The following is a 9014-nucleotide window of genomic DNA, read 5'->3' on the forward strand; positions in this document are numbered from 1 at the left end:
TGCTTTGCAGAACTGAAACATCAGGAAGTCAGTTAACATAACTGGGCTGTTAGCATTGCTTTTAAACGCCAGACCACTCCCGCACAGCACGCCTACTAACCTTTGCGAACTAGCCACATTCTTGGAATATGCTCGACCCCCAAGAGTAAGAGGGACCACTGGGGACTTGCTCTTCTTCCACGGTTCCCCACTCTTCTCTCACAAATAACACCTTGGACATTGCAGATTAATTACACCTTTCAGCAACTAGGAACCGCCCCCAGAGTACAAAATAGATGGTGAACGGAAAGAAGAGAAATGCCTTGCCTTTTCAAGGCGGAGCCAAACTTAGGAGCACACTGAGGACACTGCCGTCACTTCACAGAATCAGACACTTGGAACCCTGTAAGCACTTGCACAGTGATTCAAGAAGACAGAATGGGAAAGAGAACAGAGGGGCTTCAGTTTCATGGAAATAGAGACCAAATCTCTTTTTTTTTTTATTTTTATCTCACCATTCTAGACCCAGGTGACAGCACAGTGCCTGGAACAGAATAGAGTAAGTGCCCGTAACTGACTTCTGTTGCTATTTTTACTGCTGTAGGTTGCACAGCAAGTACATGCTAAATGCTGCTGAAGCGGCAAGTCAGTGGGCCTGAGCGGGAGGCCAGGAGAGCACCACCCACAAAGGCCCCAAAGGGCATAGCTGCCCACAACTTCCTCACACTGCATTGCAGCAGGGCCCTTTTCACTTAATGCCATGAAGATTCATTCCATTAGGTTAAAAACAGTGAGGCAAGTTTAGCAGGTCCAATACTACATCAGGCATAGTGTATTGTTAGAATTGCAGTCTTGCCAATGGCTAGGCATTTACATCACTTAAGAAGATAGCTCCTACTCCAGGAGCGGTGGCTCACACCTGTAATCCCAGCACGTTGGGAGGCCGAGGCGGACGGATCACTTGAGGTCAACAGTTCGAGACCAGCCTGGCCAACATGGTGAAATCCTGTCTCTACTAAAAATAAAAAAAAAGTTAGCTGGGCATGGTGGCACATGCCTATAATCCCAGTTACTCAGGAAGTTGAGGCAGGAGAATCAATTGAACCCAGGAGGCGGAGGTTGCAGTGAGCCCAGATCGTGTCACTGCACTCCAGCCTGGGTGGCAAGAGTGAAACTCCATCTAAAAACAAACAAACAAAAACAACAACAACAAAAAGAAGAAGACAGCTCTTTGGATCTGCCTCTCCAAATTTTTGGTTCCAGCACTGGCACTCCATTTACAATCATATAGAATTTCTTGGTATCACAGAAAAAAAAACCTCATCAGACAAAAAGCAAATGCTATTTCCTGATTTAAAAATTTAGGCTGGGCATGGTGGCTCATGCCTGTAATCCCAGCACTTTGGGAGGCAGAGGCAGGCAGATAGCTTGAGTTCGAGACCAGCCTGGGCAACAGCAACATGGCGAAAGCTGGCCTCTAAAGAATATATACACACACACATATATACAATATATATACATATATATAAAAAATATTTGTATACACATATATATGGAAAAAATTGGCACATGTCTGTAATCCCAGCTACTCAGGAGGCTGAGGTGGGAGGATCCCCTGAGCCTGGGAGGTGGAGGTTGCAGTGAGCCATAATTGTGCCACCCCACTCCAGCCTTGGTGACAGAGACTCTTCTCAAAAAAAAAAAAAAAAAAAAATGTAGTGCATTTTCTCTCATGCACACACATACACATGCACACACACGCAAAATCCAAAACAACCAAACCCTCCTGTTCCAATGGCTCCCGTCTTCTCTAGGCCTGTTGCTGCTCCATCTCCATGCTGCTCCCTGCTCCACCTCAAAGTGCCTTCTGTGATGGAAGGAGAACAAGTGGAGGCACCTCCTGCCCGCCTCCTGTGAGTCTCCTACCAGCACACTCTGCCCTGGGCATGCGGTCCCAGGGGCTTGCCGGGTTTCTCTTATTGGTCAAAGTTGATAGAGCTGGTCCACTGTCCGCAAGGGGAAATGAAAAGTATCTACCTCTCACCAGTGGTTGTCTTGCACCTGACATATAGGATGGTCAGCCCAACTAGCAGACCTGGAGCCAAAGGACCTGGGTCTGGTTATGGATAAAATAAACTCACTGTGGGGCTTGGGACACATGCTACCATAACACACCCACATGAGACACACACATGCGCGCACACACACACAAAACTACAAATATGATAATTCAGCTGAATTGTATTGGTGGTGTCTTGATACCCAAATTCGAATGCCGGCTTCATTTTGGAGTAGCAACTTGACCACCTCCCTGCATGCCATCCACTTCAGTATTGCACCAGGACACCCTCATACCTCAACTCCTGCCAAGCCAACAACAAAAATTCATGACTCCAGTCCTACGTCTCAAGCTTTATTCATTACCTCCTAAATCTGGTAATCCCACCCTCATTTTCTTTCCCCCCAAAACCCACCACTTCCTGGGAACCTTCCAGATGTTTGTCACCCCTGCAAACAATTGGTGCCAATTTGTCACACTGCCTACGCTACATAATAGCCTCTCCTACAATTTTAACAACCAGGGCTTTGACTTGTAGCAAAAGCCTTCAAAGCTCCACTGCCTGTAATAGTTTGTAAGTAGCCGGAGATGGATTTTCATCAGTCTATTGTGCAAATATCTGAAGCAATAAGACACCTGACCAGTGAGTGACAGGGTAACTGAGACACTACAACAAAAAGTTTCACCAAAATACAACCTTCCAGGAAACAGAAAATGGGGTCTCTGCTTCCATCTGGGAGTATGGGTACAAATGCCAATGATTATCACACTAAGGGGAACGGGGAGCCCCCAGCTGGCCACTAGGCTACAAATACTACCTCTTCTCTCATTAAAAAAAAAAAAAAAAAAAAAAAAATAGGGCCAGGCACAGTGGCTCACTGTGGGATTACAGTGCTTGGAATCCCAACATTTTCAGAAGCTCAGGTAGGAGCATCACTTGAGGCCAGGAGTTGAAGACTAGCCTGGTAAACAAAGCCAGACCCCATCTCCACAAAAAAAATTAAAACATTAGCCAGGTGTGATGGCACATGCCTGTAGTCCCAACTACTTGGGAAGCTGAGGTGGGAAGATCCCTTGAGCCCAGGAGTTTGAGGCTGCAGTGAGCTATGATTATGCCACTGCACTTCAACCTGGGTGACAGAGTGAGACCCTGTCTCTTCAAATAAAATAAAAAACAAACAAATTGGCCGGGCTTAGTGGCCCACACCTGTAATCCCAGCACTTTGGGAGGCCAAGGCTGGTGGATCACCTGAGATCAGGAGTTTGAGACCATCCTGGCCAACATGGTGAAATCCCATCTCCACTAAAAATACAAAAATTAGCCAGGGATGGTGGCAGGCGCCTGTAATCTTAGCTACTCAGGAGGCTGAGGCAGGAGACTCTCTTGAACCCAGGTGGCAGAGGTTGCAGTGAGCTGAGATTGCACCATTGAACTCCAGTCCAGGCCAACAACAGTGAGACTCCATCTCAAAAAGGAAAAAAAAAAAAAAATTAATTAAATCCTGTAGCACCCACTTCTTTTTGCACATACTTGGGGGAGGGGCAAATCTGTGCAAAGAGTGGAAAACAGGCCAACAAGGAATCTCAGGTACAGAAATGGGACATAACCAGTCACAAACATTTGAGGAAAACCACACATGGAAAGAATAACCGTATATATTTTTCTTTTCTTTTCTTTTCTTTTTTTGACAGTTTCACTCTTGTTGCCCAGGCTGAAGTGCAATGGCACTATCTGGGCTCACCGCAACCTCCGCCTCCCAGGTTCAAGCGATTCTCCTGCCTCAGCCTGCCGAGTAGCTGGGATTACAGGCATGCACCACCATGCCCCGCCAATTTTATATTTTTAGTAGAGACGGGGTTTCTCCATGTTGGTCAGGCTGGTCTCGAACTCCCAGCCTCAGGTGATCCGCCCGTCGCGGCCTCCCAAAGTGCTGGGATTACAGGTGTGAGCCACTGTGCCTGGCCTCAGTTTTTTTTTCTAAAGGAGAACCTGCACTTGGAAAAAAGTTTAAAAGAGTGAAAATCAGTGTAACTAAAATACGTATAGGGAAAAACAAGAATATCACAGCATGAAATGAGAGCAGGCAGTTATGAAAAGAAAGCCAGGCCAGGCAAGGTGGCTCACGCCTGTAATCCCAGCACTGTGGGAGGCTGAAGCAGGCCTCACCTGAGGTCAGGAGTTTGAGACCAGCCTGGCTAACATGGTGAAACCCCGTCTCTACTAAAAACACAAAAATTAGCCAGGTGTGGTGACGCACGCCTGTAATCCCAGCTACTCCGGAGGTTGAGGCAGGAGAATCGCTTGAACCCAGGAGGTGGAGGTTGCAGTGAGCCGAGATCTCGCCACTGCATTCCAGCCTGGGCAACAGAGCAAGACTCCATCTAAAAATAAGAGTAAGAATTAACCAGAGATCTTGGACACGGAAACAGCTACTGAAAGAAAAAGAAACCTTCAAGAGGTGGGCAAAACAGCAGGACGGGCACTGCTGAAAAGCAAACAAGAGAGCTGGAATAAATACGAAGCCAAGTAATTCTCCCAGAAGGTAACTTAAGGGATAAAACGATCAAAGCTTTATGAAAGACAAAGAATTATGGAGGCCAGATTTAAACGCCGCAGCATAATCCACAGACATTCATCCCACTGATATGGCTGTAGTCTTTCCTGCTCATTTTCTTAGCCAAAATTAAAGCACCTTAGCGGCTCTGCTTTTTCCCAGTTACAGTCGGCTTCCACCCCGTGGTGCTGGTTTGGACTTGGGGGTCCTGGGTGGGGACCCCCGCTGTTCCCCCATGGTTCCCCTCTTAGCACCGTAACTTCCCGGGCGCCAAACATGCTGCCCAGGCAGGCCGGAGGACCAGCAGCTTCAACGCAACCCAGTCTCCAGCCCTGCGCCTCCTCAGCCGCTCTGGAAAGTGCTGCCCTTCGAGCAGTGTCCGAGGTGACGTTCGGGGCGGTGAGAGAGTCCAGAGATCAGAGGAGGAGGAATCCCTCCGGCGGTGAGAAAGCTTTTCCCTGCCCCCTGGAAGCCCAGTGAGGGCGCGCAGATGCTGGGCGCAGAGACTTCATTTGCATCTCTGCAACGCCCACCCTGCAGTGTCACGCCCACGAGCGTGAGGCCTTCTGGGAGTTCTGATCCCAGACGCCCGGAGGGCGCTACAGTCCGACGGGGGAGCGGGATGAGGAAACTCGGGAACTACAACGGCGGTGGCGGCTCCGCCTCCTCGGGGCTGGAGCTCCCTGATGGCCAATGAGGCGGAATCACGTGAGCATCCAAAACACCGTGAGGTGCGGGCGGGGCTGCTGGGCGCGCTCTTCTCCGCCCCGCCGGCAGTCGCAGCGCTCCTCCCTGGGCCCTCCCACATCCCCGGTTACAGCCTCCACAGGCAGCATTTACGCCCTCACCCTGCACAGCCTTGATTGTCCAAAGATAGGCCTGGACTTTTGCAAACAGGGGGCTCTCCTCCTTCATGAGTCTTTCTGTAGCCTCATACCTACAGGCTGTTAGAAATTACACCAGTGACTTGTAGGATTCCGGAGTAAACAGAAGCTGCTTTCGGAAATCTGGTACCCTGCACGGTCCACAGTTGCAAACACGAAGACCTACTTCCAGGCTGCCATCGATGTGCTGCCCAATGAAGCAACACGTGAACCTCGGTGGAAGGCGCCCACCTTTTCTCCAGTCCTTCTCTCAATGAGTGCCCTATCAAAATGGAAGAATCCCTGAATGAAGCCATTTCAAGTTTGAATTGTGGTAAAATATTGCAATCTCAAGTGTTGGTTGCCTACAACTTCCTACTGATTTTGGCTGGTGTCTAAAACGAATATACCCCCTAAATAAGATAAAAACAAGGACCAGAAATGTCTCCTGTGTTAGCCCAGTAAATAGTTGATTTTCTTTTCTTTCCTTTTTTTTTTTTTAGAGACAGGGTCTTGCTATATTGCCCAGACTAGATTCAAACTCCTGGGCTCAAGTGATCCTCCTGCCTCAGCCTCCCAAGGAGCTGGGACTACAGGCAGGCACCACGGTGTACTCGCCTTTTTTTTTTTTTTTTTTTTTTTGAGAGGGAGTCTTGCTCTGTCACCCAGGCTGGACTGTAGTGATGGGATCTTGGCTCACTGCAACTCCACCTCCCGGGTTCAAAGCGATTATCCTGCCTCAGCCTCCCCAGTAGCTGGGACTACAGGCATGTTGACGAAAGAGTCAAACTCTGTAAAATATTTTGAGAGATTTATTCTCTTAAGTATGAGACGGCCAAATGTGAGTGGCCATGTCCCGTGACACAGCCCTCTGGCGGTCCTGAGAACACGTGCCCAAGGTGGTCCCGGTAGGGCTTGGTTTTATACATTTTAGGGAGGCATGAGACATCAATCAAATACATTTACGAAATACATTGGTTCCGTTCAGAAAGGCGGGACAACTCAAAGCGGGGTGCGGGGGGGGGGGGTGCTTCCAGGCTATAGGTAAATTTAAACATTTTCTGGTTGGCGGTTGAGTTTATCCTGGGATCAAGAGAAAGGAAATGTTCAGGTTAAGATAAAGGATTGTGGAGACCAAGTTTTATTGTGCAGAGGAAGCGCTCCGATAGCAGACCAGAGAGAGCAGGTTGTAAAATGTTTCTTATCGGACCTAAAAGGGTGTCTGGCTCTTAGTTGATTATCTCCTGAATCTGGAAAGGAAGGAAGGAAAAAAAAGGGCGGGGGGTTGGGGTGGTGGCAGGCGCGGTGGCTCACGCCTGTATTCCCAGCAGATCGCCTGAGGTCGGGAGTTCAAGACCAGCCTGGTCAACATGGGGAAACCCTGTCTCTACTAAAAATACAAAAACTAGACGGGTGAGGTGGTGCACACCTGTAGTCCCAGATACTCAGGAGGCTGAGGCAGGAGGATTGCTTGAACCCAGGAGGCAGAGGTTGCAGTGAGCCAAGATCTTGCCACTGTACTCCAGCCTGGCGACAGAGTGAGACACTGTCTCAAAAAAACAAAAACAAAAAAGAACAACGAAAGAAAGGGGGAAAGAGGATTCTCTATAGAATGTGGATTTTTCCCACAAGGGATGGCTTTGCAGGGCCATTTCAAGATGTGGCAGAGAAACATGTTTTGGGGTAAAATATTTTGATATTCTTCCTTGTCATGCCAGGGTCAGATTGGAAAGTAAGTCATGATATACAGGGTTAAATAAAACCCATCTGATGAGAATTTATGGTTTGTAGGGCATGACTCCCCAGATCTCTTAGATAGAAATTTAGGCAAGATTAAAAAAAAAAAAAATCTGGGCTTAGTCCTCTCAGGTGTGTACCACCACACCCAGCTAATTTTTTTTTTTTTTTTTTTTTTTTTTTTTTTTTGTATTTTTAGTAGAGACAGGGTTTTACCATGTTTGCTAGGCTGGTCTCACACTCCTGACCTCAGGTGATCCTCCCACCTCGGCCTCCCAAAGTGCTGGGATTACAGGCGTGAGCCACCAGGCTGGGACAGAATGAGGGTTCTGCTGAGCTGAGCAGAGGCGGTTGGCTTGGTAGACAGAAAAAGGCTGAGGAAAGTGTTAGGGGAAGCTGAGAACAAAAAGCAGATTGGTCCTTTCAAAGTTATTTTCCTCCCACAGGTTTGAGAGAAGAAAAATAGCTCCAAGCATTCTGAGCTCTGTAAAGTACTCCGGACCAGAGAGACAGGAGTGTGAGACTTCAGTCATGCCTGCCTCCAGCCCTCCCCCTGCCCCATACCTGGGGGTCAATTGTTTAAGGTAATTTTGTTCCTGACTAGCTGCCTCACCCAGTGTCTTCCTGTTCCTGGAATTTGTGATACAAAGAATGTATAGCCAATACATAGCTTATATTATTTAATTGTGAAATCTTGGCAAACAATTTAGGAACTGCCTCTTCTTTTCCTTTAAAAACCTCGAGGTAGTGAGTCCCTGCATTCCCAAGTACTTGGGAGGCTGAGGCAGGAGGATTGCTGGAGCCCAGGAATTGAAGGCTGTGGTGAGCCATGATTGCACCACTGCACTCTAGCCCATCTCTACAATAAATAAAATAAGTTAGTCAGGGCCGGGCACGATGGCTCACGCCTGTAATCCCAGCACTCTGGGAGGCCGAGGCGGGTGGATCACTTGAGGTCAGGAGTTCAAGACCAGCCTGGCCAACATGGTGAAACCCTGTTTCTACTAAAAATACAAAAATTAGCCGGGTGTGGTGGTGGGCGCCTATAATCCCAGCTACTCAAGAGGCTGAGGCAGGAGAATCACTTGAACCCGGAAGGTGGAGGTTGCAGTGAGCCAAGATTGTGCCACTGTACCCCAGCCTGGGTGACAGAGCAAAACTCCATCTCATAAATAAATAAATAGGCCAGGTCCAGTGGTGTGTGCATGTAGTCCCAGCTACTCGGGAGGCTGAGGCAGAAGGATCACTTCAGTCCAGGAGTTCAAGGCTGCAGTGAGCTATGACCATGCCTTGGCACTTGAGCCTGGGCAACAGAGCAAGACTCTGTCTCTAAAAAAACCAATTATCTAACAGTAATAATGGTACTAACAGTAGTGAATTTAGGGCAAGCACACCACATGCCTCATGGCTTATCCTTTCTTGGGATTGTCACAAGACTCCAGCCTTGAACTGAGGCCGCCTCACTTCACAGACCAGGATTGTTACCTCTCAGCCCCCACGTAACTGGGATTTGTTTCAGCTCTGCAGGAGAGAACTGTGTGACCTTGGGCAAACTCTTCCCCTCCTGGCCTCCCTTATCTGTATCTGTGCACAGCTATGGTAAGTGGTGGTAAAAATCGTTCTAGCTCTGAGTTTGCAGGATTAATGGACACCCACTGTGCATGAGGCGACTGCTTACACAAGGAGATGTTACATTAAGATATTGGACAGTCAGGCGTGGTGGCTCACACCTGTAATCCTAGCACTTGGGGAGGCCAGGGCAGGTGGATGACGAGGTCAGGAGTTCAAGACCAGCCTGGTCAACATGGTGAAACCTTGTCT

General features: G+C 48.4%; 1 long non-coding RNA gene across 1 annotated transcript; it reads left to right on the forward strand.

Annotated features, from left to right (window-relative positions):
* The first annotated feature begins 5156 nt into the window (after window positions 1–5156).
* Window positions 5157–8783, forward strand: LOC140710215 (uncharacterized). Its single transcript, XR_012091150.1, has 3 exons — window positions 5157–5790; window positions 7640–7777; window positions 8713–8783. It is a non-coding gene; the product is annotated as an uncharacterized lncRNA (long non-coding RNA).
* The last annotated feature ends 231 nt before the right edge of the window (window positions 8784–9014 follow it).

The sequence above is a fragment of the Chlorocebus sabaeus genome, chromosome 25 (assembly GCF_047675955.1).
Source record: "Chlorocebus sabaeus isolate Y175 chromosome 25, mChlSab1.0.hap1, whole genome shotgun sequence".
Classification (NCBI taxonomy): domain Eukaryota; kingdom Metazoa; phylum Chordata; class Mammalia; order Primates; family Cercopithecidae; genus Chlorocebus; species Chlorocebus sabaeus.